This window comes from Gossypium arboreum, chromosome 3 (assembly GCF_025698485.1).
Source record: "Gossypium arboreum isolate Shixiya-1 chromosome 3, ASM2569848v2, whole genome shotgun sequence".
Classification (NCBI taxonomy): Eukaryota; Viridiplantae; Streptophyta; class Magnoliopsida; order Malvales; family Malvaceae; genus Gossypium; species Gossypium arboreum.
The window spans coordinates 34,517,306-34,528,477 of NC_069072.1; the positions used below are offsets into that span (position 1 = coordinate 34,517,306).

Below are 11,172 nucleotides of genomic sequence, written 5' to 3' on the forward strand. Positions count from 1 at the left end.
CGACCTGAGCACTTGCACATGGGTGTGGCAGACGGCTGTGTCCCTGTCAAGCCCAAGTCTAGTTCTACTCGGAAAAGGCTAATTTTGGGCTATTTTGGGCATTCGAAAGTCTATATAAACAACCTAGAAGAGGATTAGGGGGGACGCGCAGAGCTGAAGGTAGAAAATACTCAAGGACATCCATCAGAATCACCTCAGAAGCAGGATCTACATCAAGACTGAAGAATTCCATCCAATTTCCTAAAAGTTCTTTGGGTTTCTTTACGTTTTGTTGTTTTCCAAAATTTGAGATGTTTTCCGTTATTATTATGAACTAAACTCCCTAAATACCTAAGGGAGATAAAACCTAAGACGGATCTTATTATTACATGAGTTAGATGATAAATACTTGTTCTGATTCTTAATTGTGAATTTATCCCTTGCTTTAATATTCCAGGATATTAATTCAGGTTTTTGATGTGCTTATTCAGTGGAGCAAAAGTCCCTGTTTAAGAGTAGATCATTCATAATTAAGCAGAGTTGTATGCAATCCTAGAGATAGGACGACATAAATCTGTCGGATTAGAGTCAAATCTAATAAGGGAATCCATAGATCGAGTTAATGCGACAATAGGGGTTTTAATTAGAAAGAGATTTCAATTAATCAACCTAGAGTCAATTGTTTTTAGTCTTGAGAGAGATATTAACATAAATCAGGGATTTCTACGGATTAAGTCAAGTGAACAAATCGTCTAACTCAAAGGTAATAAGTGAAGTCCAGGTGGATTCTTCCTTATGTATTGTCTTCTTTATCGGTTTTCTAAAAAGTATTTTTCAACCTTAATCTCTGGCGTAATCCTAGTTAATTAGATAATTAGTTTTAGATAAAACATTCTCTTAATTTTTAGGCTAGATAATAAAAAGATAGTAATTACTAGTACTTTTAGTCCTTGTGGATACGATATTTTCGGTCTCATCATAACTATACTATTGTTCGATAGGTGCGCTTGCCTTAAGTCAAATTTTTAGTGAGTTTCATGACCATCAAGTTTTTGGCGCCGTTTCCAGGAACTAAGATATTGGGAACGCTTAATTTTTATTACTTTAGCAATTTTTTATTTTATTTTTATTTCAATTTAGTTTTATTTTTAATTTTGCTTAAATTTATAAATTTTCATTTATTTACTCATGGTAGGGTTTTATACTTTATGACTAGAAGAAACCCGTCAGGACCTAAATTTTTCAACAGTGAGATCGAAAGCACAGCTCGCAGAAACTGAAGATAAATAAGGCGAAGCCTACAATACATAGAAGAAGGGAAAGAAGACAATATTCATACCACAACCGAGGAGATGGCTGACAATCAGAATAATCTTTTACCTCCTATGGTTGCTGCAAATCTAGTAGATCAGAATCGTGCTCCTCGTACTATGTATGATTATGCTAAACCTACTTTAACCAGAACTGAATCGAGTATAGTTAGGCCTGCTGTTGCTGCAAATAATTTTGAACTGAAACCTAACACGATTCAAATGATACAACAATTTGTTCGGTTTGATGGTTTACAGGACGAGGATCCAAACACTCATTTAGCAAATTTACTGGAATTCTACGACACTTTTAAGATCAATGGCATTTCTGACGATTCCATTCGCCTTCATTTATTTCCCTTTTCATTAAGGAATAAGGCTAAACAATGGTTGAACTCGTTACCATGAGGGTCAATCACCACTTGGGAACAAATCACCACTTGGGAACAAATGACCAAAAAAATTTTACTTAAATATTTTCAGCTGGCTAAAACAGCTAAATTAAGGAATGATATCTCTTCTTTTATGCAGATGGATTTAGAAACTCTTTATGACATATGGGAGAGACACAAAGACTTGTTGAGAAGGTGCCTTCACAATGGGTTACCTCTATGGTTGCAGGTTCAGACTTTTTACAACGGTTTGAATCCCTCGACTAGACAGATGATTGACGCAGCTGCTGGTGGGACTTTAAACAACAAAACACCTGAAGAGGCTTATGAGTTCATAAAAGAGATGTCACTGAATAATTATCAGTGGCAAGTCATGAGGACAAAGTCGACAAAAGCAGCCAGTATTTTTAACGTCGATTCGATTGCTATGCTTTCCAATCAGGTAGAACTTTAGAATAGAAAAATTGATGGTTTACTTGGTTCCACGTAGGTACATCCAGTAATGCAGTGCGATGCAAGTGGAGGTGGATTAAATAATTCAGAATATCCATCCTATGGCCCCAACATGGAGAACGAGCAATTGAACTATATGGGTAATAATCCTCTACCTCAAAATAATCCTTCTAGTAACACTTACAATGCAGGTTGGAGGAACCACCCAAATTTCTCGTGCGGTGGTCAAGGAAATCAAAGACCACAACATCCTCCAGGTTTTCAACAACCATCTTACCGATAAGATAAGAAACTGAACCTTGAAAAGATGATCACAAAATTCATCTCGATGTCAAAAACTCATTTTCAGCATACCGAAACAGCACTTAAGAATCAACAAGCATCGATCCAAGGGCTCGAAACTCAAATTGGACAGCTTGCTAAGTTTATTTTTGAAAACCACAAGGTAGCCTACCAAGTAACACTGAAACTAACCCAAGGGAACAACTTCATATGATTACTGTTCGAGATGAAGAAGGGTTAGTTGAACCTGAACCAGAACCGAAGTAAAGACTTTTGGTAAGTAACAGTAAGGATGAGATGAACCACAGTAAGCAGAAACTGGTAAGTAAAGAGTGTAAACCTCGTGTGCCATACCCCAATGCGACAAGGAAAGACCACACAGAAAAACAATTCGGTAAATTCCTTAAATTATTAAAAAAATTACATATTAACATACCGTTTATTAAAGCTCTTTCGTAGATGCCAAACATAATGAAATTTTTAAAGCAGCTCTTGGCTAATAAACGAAAGTTAGATGATGCGTTGCATATGGAATTAAATGTAGTTTGCTCAGCCATATTACAAAATAGGCTACCCAAAAAACTGAAGGATCCAGGGAGTTTTACTATTCCTTATTTAATTGGTAGTTTAAATATTAAGAATGCATTGGCTGATCTAGGGGCAAGTATTAATGTCATGCCCTATAAAATGTTTAAACAACTAGGTCTTGGGAAGCCCAAACAAACTAGGATGAGCATTCAATTATCGGATAAAACAATTAAATTTTCTAGGGGTATTATTGAAAACGTGTTTGACAAAATTGACAAATTTATATTCCCAGTTGACTTTGTTATTCTAGACATGGATGAGGATAGTGATGTACCTTTAATTTTAGGAAGGCACCTTTTAGCAACCGCTAGAACTATCATTGACGTTGGCACAGGTGAATTGATACTTCGTGTAGGAGATGACACGATTAAACTTCAAGCTCGTGATTCAACTAAAATATCTAGTAATCGAGCTGATTGTTTAAGTTCTGATAATTTGAGTAATATTACAACTCAAACTTCTTTGTAGGAGTCCCCTAGGAAGAACGTGATGCAGCTTCATTCTAATTCGTGCCGCAAAAACAATGTAACTCACAAAGAACGAAGGCTTCAGATCGATGAATTAGACGAATGGCGAACACATATCGAGGTAAAACCAAAAGTACACGATGAATCAAAGCGATACCATGATGAGCGTAGGGATGAAACAAAGAAATTCAAGGTTGGAGATAAAGTATTGTTAAATGAAAAGGATCCTCGAATTGCTGCTTCAGAGTACAAAAAAAACGGAGCGATTCCCTTCACGGTACTAAAAACCTTCCTACACGGTACAGTCAAGGTAACGCACACTGAATTCGGAACTTTTAAGGTAAATAATACTCGACTCAGACCTTATTTTGATAAAATTGATAGTAGAGGTGAGGAGTTTCAACTCCTCAATCCTTCGTAATCACACGAAATTAAGGTAATTCAAGCTTAGACTTTAAATAAGCACTTCTCAGGAGACAACTCGAGCACTAACACCTCAAACTAGTTTATTTTAGCTATTTTTAGTGTTTTTTCTGTGCAAGTATAGTGGCCCACACAGCCTGGAAACACAGTTGTGTCCTTGGCCGTGTGGAAACAGGGCTAAAAATTCCCAAGTATCGAGCCACACGGTCGTGTGAAGCACACGGCCTAGGCACATGCGCGTGTCCTAAGCCTGTGAAAACTGGAGCAAAATTTTTAAATTTTTAACAAGTTAGAGAGGTAAACGGGTCAGGCACACGGCCTTGTGTTCGAACACACAGGCGTGTGGGATACCACATGGGCGTGGGAGAAGCGAACAACGAAGAACACGACCTTGTGACACAGCCGTATGAACCACTCAACCTGGACACACGGGCGTGTCCCCAGGTTGTGTCATGAAGAGACATTAAATTTTTGCGACAAACACGGGCTGAACTCGATCCACACGACCGTGTGCTTTTTTTAAACCCCCCCAAACCCTAACTTTTACTTTTTTCTTCTTCCTCAACTCTCCCAACCCTATCCGTCATAGACCCCTCCTCCGACCATCGTCGCCCACCACCGATCGCCCTCCCCTTCTTTTCTCTTCTTTCCTTTCTTTTTCTTTCATTCCCTCTTCTTTCCTTCTTTCCTCCTTCTTTCCCTTTTCTTCTTCCCTCATCTTTCTTCACCATTTTTATATTAACCACCAACCCATCCCCCCTCGCCGCCTTCTGACCCCGCTGTTCTATCCCGTCACCCGTTGACACCACCGTCCGTCCAACGTCCGATCACCGTCCATCATCGTCAGGTTTCCCTTAATACTCATCATTATTTTATTCCTATTAATTATTTATTCCATTATTAACTTCATTATCCTTTATTTGCTACATTACTATTATTTTTATTTAATTAATTTTAGCATTATAGATTTACCCTTTTGATTAGTTTGGGTACTATTTACACTAGTTTACCAAATATTCATTGGCTGACTTCATTATTCCTCATTCTATTACAATTTGTTCCTACCATTAGGTTTAGCCTCTCATTTAGATATCGTTACTTATTTTATAATTAGTTTATATTTGCATGATTGGATTTTAGTACACATTGTTTAGGAATAAATTATTATTTAGGATTACTTACACTTTGCATTATAAGCTCTCATTTAAATAATTCGTTATTATTTCCTTATTTACTGAAAAACTCTTGTACTTTTGCAGGTACATTATGACGAACACACGAGGCAAGAAGACTGTCGTCCCCGCTTCAAAAAAGCAAAAAGGTCCCGGTGCAACCTCCTCAAGCGCCTCGACTGAAGCTCGTCACCCTCTGCTTCAATTCTCGTCAGGCCCACAGGATGACCTATTTCAACTTCTTCGAGTACAACCATTAGGAGTGGGCCGTTGTATTGATTGGGTCGCTTTGGAGTAAGTTCACCTTGCTCACCTTGTTTGATTCCATCTCGATACTGCACCGTGGGATCGGTTCTTTGCAATTATCGAGCCCACTTATTCGGAGCTGACCTTGGAGTTTTGCACTATGTTCCATCTACAGCATGTGATGAATACACATGACGAGGCTGGTACTATCATTTTTAGACTCGGGGGACTTGTAAGGCACATGAATGTACCAGAGTTTGGAGCTGCTTTAGGCCTTTACACGGAGGAGTTCATGGCTTTCGAGAATTTTTTACAACTTCACCAGCACATACACTACTCGCCCTCTTGTTGTTGGACCGACCTTACTGTGAGCACTGTTCCCTATGACGCAAGTCAATCAAAGGCGACTTCTCTTCCACCAGCACTACGTTACATCCATGCTATCTTGGCTCATACCTTGACTGGGAAGAGAGAGAGCACCAGCGTCGTTAGCATTACCGATGCTTACTTCTTATGGAGCATGGCAACTGGCCATGTCTTTGACTTGGCATATTTTATCGCCCTTGCTTTTCGCCACCAAACGTATCGCCATAGGAGGGGTCTCATTTGCCTTGGACCCTACGTGACTCTCCTCGCTCAACACTTCGGCCTCTTCGACACTCTAGAGATGTCATCGACACTCACACTAGTCAGCCAGATGTCTCCTCAAGGAATATCTAGCATGATTCACATGAGGATGATAGAGCGATGCCATGGATTTGACCCACCTTAGTACAGACTCATTCAGTCCGATAACCAGGATGAGCTAGAGGACATTACTGATGATGTCCCTCCCCCACAGGAGAATCCACCCCCACCACCACCACCGATTCACCGACCTCCTGCTGCCACTTTAACAGATTTATCTGAGCGATTCACTCGCTTTGAGCAGCAGTGCTTCGAGCGATTCGACAACATCGATGCCACTCTTCGAAAATTTTGTCACCACCTCCACATCTCTCCTTCAGCACCGTCAACCTATGAGGCATCCAATGATGAGGACCTTTGAGTCCTTTTATTCTATTTTTATTTTTATTTTTATTTTTATTACAATTCTATTTTGTCTCTTATTTATTTTTGAAGACTTATGTTTTTTTTTGTTTTTTTTAACTATGTTTATCTTTAAAATTATTATTAAATGATCCTTTAATTCTCTTCCACAGTGGTGTTTATTTTCTTATTAGTACCTTAGAATCATGCCTTTCATTCGGCTTTCTCTACAATTCTTGCTTTCCCTCCTCCAAAGATTTCATCAAAAAATTCAAGGCAGTTTCGCTTCTCTCTCTCTTTTCTGATATTATGCTTCTATTGCTATTATCTATCTTTGTACATTGAGGACAATGTACATTTTAAGTGTGGGGAGGTTATTTAGGTGATTATCAAAAAATCCCTGAATTTTTATCTTGTTCTCAAATAATTTTCTCATATCATTATTAGAGTGAATTCTAATTGATTTATGATTTTTATGTTTTGAATTAAATCATAGATAACCGTGCATTGGTTGTTTAAACTTTGAAGGATCAAGCATAATAAGTTGACTTTAGAGAATTAAAATTGCTAGGTTGTTTCCCTAAATTGAGGTATTATCTTGAAGTTTTGAATTTATAGGATTGACATAAAATACCCATAAATTTCGTGAGATTTGAGCCTTTTAGAGCATATATCTTTCTTGCTCACTGATTGTTTTTATGAGTGCGTCAACATTGATTTTCTATTCTAGAACTTGCATCGATTATACATGTCGAGACCACACCTTTGATTTGACATACTAAAATGATAAAGGCACTTAGGTTTTAACCCATTTACCCCATAAAAAGCCTATCCACATAATTGACCCCTAGTGAACCCTTTTGAGCCTTAACTATTATTTCTTGATTTTTCCCCTTAATATTAACCCACAACTTAACCTTTTTTTGATTCATTAAGAATTTCTCCCTTTTTATTGACTCCCTTTTTATCGAGATTTAATTTTATTAGTTATCTAATTATGTTCGTTCATTCCAGTTGCTGAATTATTTCTTAATATATATTTTCCATTCCTGTTCTTATTCTAAAAACAAAAAAAAAATCAGATAGTCATATTCTTCCAATTACATATTGTTCTAAAAGAGCTTAGATAAGTTAAAGTCAGCATATTGAGAAAAAGCTCACATCTTTAGTCTCGGATAGTTCGAATTCTGGCATTTTTTTTTTGTAATTCAGTGATTAGCTTTAATTTTTCTAAGTTTGGTAATTTATTAAATTAATCTTGATATTAACCCTCTTTTTCAGCCTTTAACCCAAGCTCTATTACAACCCTGTTAAAGACCTTTTGATTTGTGTATCATCTCATTATAGTGGTGGAGATTTGATTTTCATGCAAGCCTATGGTAATAACTTTTCATGTTTTACTATTGAGTGCTTAATTATTGAACCTTAAACACTTTGAGTGATTTGAGTGAATCATTTGTAAGGATGTCAATCTTTACAATTTGGAATTAAAGGTGATTACTTAGATAAAGGGGGATACCTATGATTTTATGATTGAAATGCTCAATTTGGATTGTTTGAAAATTTAATGTTCCTATAGTTACGCTCTTAACGTATGATTACTTGTGGATTATTTCGAACACTATTAATGAGAATTATAAGTTAAGAAGGATTTATTTTATTTGTGAGTTGAGGATTTTGCTTGAGGACAAGCAAATGCTTAAGTGTGGGGATATTTGATAAACCATAATATATACATATTTTTACCCCATGCTTGGCATATTTATGGATGATTTTTCCTTGGTTTCATTGAATTTGATGCTCCTAATCCTTTAATTTCATGTTTATACTCAGGATAGCTTAGGATAGCAAAAAGAGTGAGAAACGGGCCAAAAACAGACAAATTGGGCCTAAATCAGTGTTTCACACAGCCTAGGCACTTCCACACGGGTGATCCACACGCCCGTGTGTCATGCCCGTGTTGGTATTAATCAAAGTCAGAATTGCACACGGCCTTAGCACTTGCACACGGGCGTGGCACACGGTCGTGTCCCTGTCGAGCCCAAGTCTAGTTCTACTCGAAAAAGGCTAATTTTGGGCTATTTTGGGCATTCAAAAGTCCATATAAACACCCTAGAAGAGGATTGGCGGGGACGCGCAGAGATGAAGGCAGAAAATACTCAAGGACAGCCATCATAATCACCTCAGAAGTAGGATATACATCAAGACTGAAGAATTCCATCCAATTTACTAGAAGTTCTTTGGGTTTCTTTATGTTTTGTTGTTTTCTAAACTTTGAGATGTTTTCCATTATTATTATGAACTAAACTCCCTAAATACCTAAGGGAGATAAAACCTAAGATGGATCTTATTATTTTTTGAGTTATGGGATAAATACTTGTTCTTATTCTTAATTGTGAATTTAACCCTTGCTTTAATATTCCAGGATATTAATTCAGGTTTTTTATGTGCTTATTCAGTGGAGCAAAAGTCCCTGTTTAAGAGTAGATCATTCATAATTAACCGGAGTTGCATGCAATCCTAGAGATAGGACGACATAAATCTGTCGGATTAGAGTCAAATCTAATAAGGGAATCCATAGATCGAGTTAATGCGACAATAGGGGTTTTAATTAGAAAGAGATTTCAATTAATCAACCTAGAGTCAGTTGTTTTTAGTTTCAAGAGAGATATTAACATAAATCAGGGATTTCTACAGATTAAGTCAAGTGAATAAATCGTCTAACTCAAAGGTAATAATTGAAGTCTAGGTGGATTCTTCCTTGGTTATTGTCTTCTCTATCGGTTTTCTAAAAAGTATTTTTCAACCTTAATCTCTATCGTAAACCTAGTTAATTAGATAATTAGTTTTAGATAAAAAATTCTCTTAATTTTTAGGCTAGATAATAAAAAGATAGTAATTACTAGTACTTTTAGTCCTCGTGGATACGATATTTTCGATCTCACCATAACTATACTAATGTTCGATAGGTGCGTTTGCCTTAAGTCAAATTTTTAGTTAGTTTCACGACCATCAACCACTCGCAACAAAATCATAACTTTTTTCAATCATGATATAATCTTTAAATCAACCGTTGAACCAGTTGAGAAAATAAATAGATATCCGCTAAGCCTTATACAAAAGGGTAAGATGCCAATGCCATGTCCCAGACATGGTCTTACACTAGCCCACATATCGAGGCTGATGCCATGTCCCAAACATTGTCTTACACTAGCTCTCGTATAAATGTCGATGTCACGCTCCAAACATGGTCTTACACTAGCTCACATATCGAAGCCGATGTCATGTCCCAAATATGGTCTTACACTAGCCCACATATCGAGGCCGATGCCATGTCCCAGACATGGTCTTACACTAGCTCTCGTATAAATGTTGATGCCATGCTCCAAGCATGGTCTTACACTGGCTCACATATCCCTAGTATCACAGCATGGATATCCGATCTATTCCTACGGTTCAACTGAAAATTTTACTACAAATTTCGTCATGCAAACTCGTAACAACATCAAACATTTCATGCAATGTCAATAATTTAATGCATAATAACAATAGAATTGTAATATTTACGTGCAACTTACCTCGGTATACAAAAAGTGGGCGACTAGATTGAATTAGTCTACTAGCTTGGTCTTCCCCCGGTCTAGGTCCAGATTTCGTATTTCTTGATCTAAAATGATAAAATTCACTAATTTAATCATCACATTAATTAAGACATTTCATAATTCATATTTTGGCAAAATGACCTTTTTGCCCTAAGACTTCTACAAAAATTACGATTTTGCCCTTAGGCTCGTAAAACTATTTTCATCAAATTTTCACATTAACCAAGCCTAGCTGAAACTACTTTAAGCCTATAGCATTTCACAATTTCAATTATTTCACACATTTGCAACCTATTTTATAAACTTCAGAAAATGGTCATCTTAGGTGTTTTCATGAAAACCCTTTTCACAAAAGTTGTTTATTTAACAACCAAGATTCATTTTCTTCCATAAAAATTCAGCAAACAACATGAATATTCTCATGGCAAAACCCTAGACTTTAGACCATTTTGCAAAATAGTCGCCTCATTAGCTAGATTAAGCTATAAGGGTTCCAAAAACACAAAAATCAACAAAAATGACCATCAAAATCATTTACTTGCAAAGGGTAGAAGTTGTTGAAATTTTGAGCTCTCAAAAACACCCTCTTTGCTGAAAATTTCGGTGAAGAAAAAAGGAGAATGAAAAAAAAATAGTAGCTAGCCTTTAGGTTAATATTTTATCATCAATTTAGTCACCTAACCTTTGACCATTCCATGAATTAAGGCTCCATGTCCAGCCACTAATAAGTTTGTGGTTTATTTACTCACTAAGAACCTCTAATTTAAGGTTATCTAGCTATATGACACTTCTAATTAGTACAACACAAAGTTCACCTTTTATGCGATTTAGTCCTTTTTCAAAATTCAGCAAGCAATCGCTAAAATTAATTCACCAAAAATTTCAAACACTCATATAATCATGCTATAACACAAAAAAATAATATTAAGATAATTTCTTTAGCCTCAGATTTTTGGTTTCGAAACCATTGTTCTGACTAGGCCCCAAATAGGGCTGTTACACTAATCTCAAACACATCTCACATTCTATTCAATGCATATGACCCTTATCTTTTCATTATTTACAAATTTTCTCTAAACTTTTATAACTTTTATAATTTAGTCCTTTAACCCAAAAATCATCAAATTGACCATTTTCCACAAATCAAATTATACCGAATATTCTAGGCCTTTCAATTGTCCCTATTATTCATCAAATTCACTATCAAACCTTGAAATTTTGACATTTTA

At 36.4% G+C, this 11,172-nt stretch overlaps 1 non-coding gene across 1 annotated transcript; it reads right to left on the reverse strand.

The window, feature by feature from the left end:
- Positions 1 to 1,787: 1,787 nt before the first annotated feature.
- Positions 1,788 to 1,894, reverse strand: LOC128290715 (small nucleolar RNA R71). Its single transcript, XR_008280503.1, has one exon. It is a non-coding gene; the product is annotated as a small nucleolar RNA R71 (small nucleolar RNA).
- Positions 1,895 to 11,172: the final 9,278 nt, after the last annotated feature.